Genomic DNA, 1,367 nt, shown 5'->3' on the forward strand with positions numbered 1-1,367 from the left:
AGACGTTTGTGAAATTTATATCTATTAAGTTTATTAGTCAGTTGGTGTACTTAATAATGTGTATAAACAGCTTGAATGAATAAACATTAAATTTAATAATAATAATAATAATAATACCTAAACAACACATACAATGTAAAGTATATAATATAGCTAGTATGCAAAAATAAAAAAATAAATTAAAGGTATTAGTAAAAGTATACAACTACCATAAAAACCTAAAAAACAGTGAGTAAAATAACAATGGTAAAAATGACACATGCGTAAAATATTGTTAAATGCTAATAACGATAGAATCGTAATAATTTTCATTGTAATACCTATAATAAAAATCTCTCAATAGTATGACCACTAATGTGGACCACCTATAGAACTCTCTGTAGAAGTATATAATGTATGGTCCAACCTACGTATATTAGACACTATTGATGGTAATTGATTGATGTGTAGTACTGTAGTATTATAGAATGTTTATTATACACAGCTTGAACACACATGGAATGTACTATAATATAAGTCTTAGACACTAATGATGGGAATTATTAAAAATATTTATTTATTAAGATTTATTAGTTAACTATTTATGTAATGTAAGTTTAGTACTGCATGCAATACAATGTTTATTATACACATTATATAATACCTAAACAACACATCAAATATATATCTTGTATATTGAAGTATAAAACTTAAAGCTAATGGTGAATGTATTACAACTGCCCTAGAAAGTAGTAAATAATTGTATACAATCCACCATAATAATCATTATACAGAGTGTTCCAAAATGATTCATCCGATTTATATAAATCATATTTATTGTAAAATTTGATTAATCATGTTAGAATTAATTTTACATTTTAATGGATTATTTTAAGTTTTAGGTACAATGCTTATAAATGTTCAATGTGACCCCCCTTACTTGCACGACAAACATCTAAGCGATATTCAAATTCCTCATAAGCCTGTTGAAGCATGTTGACTGTAACAGAGTTGATGGCGTCTGTAATGCGACTTTTCAATTCGTCAAGATCTTTTGGAAGGGGAGGTACATAAACAATGCTTTTTATGTAACCCCAGAGAAAAAAATCACATATTGTAAGATCCGGCGAACGGGGCGGCCATGGACAAAATGTAGCGTCATTAGCACTACAGCGACCGATCCATTTCTGTGGTAGCTGATTGTTAAGAAATTTGCGTACTTCTAACGACCAATGTGGTGGTGCTCCATCTTGTTGTAAAATGAAATCATCTCCATCGGCTTGTAGTAGTGGGAATAGCCAATCCTTAATCATTTGTAGGTATGAAGGTTCCTGTTATTGTGTTCCCATCAAAGAAAATGGTCCGTACACTTTCTTTCTGAAACAGCG

The sequence above is a fragment of the Acyrthosiphon pisum genome, chromosome X (genome assembly GCF_005508785.2).
Source record: "Acyrthosiphon pisum isolate AL4f chromosome X, pea_aphid_22Mar2018_4r6ur, whole genome shotgun sequence".
Taxonomy (NCBI): Eukaryota; Metazoa; Arthropoda; class Insecta; order Hemiptera; family Aphididae; genus Acyrthosiphon; species Acyrthosiphon pisum.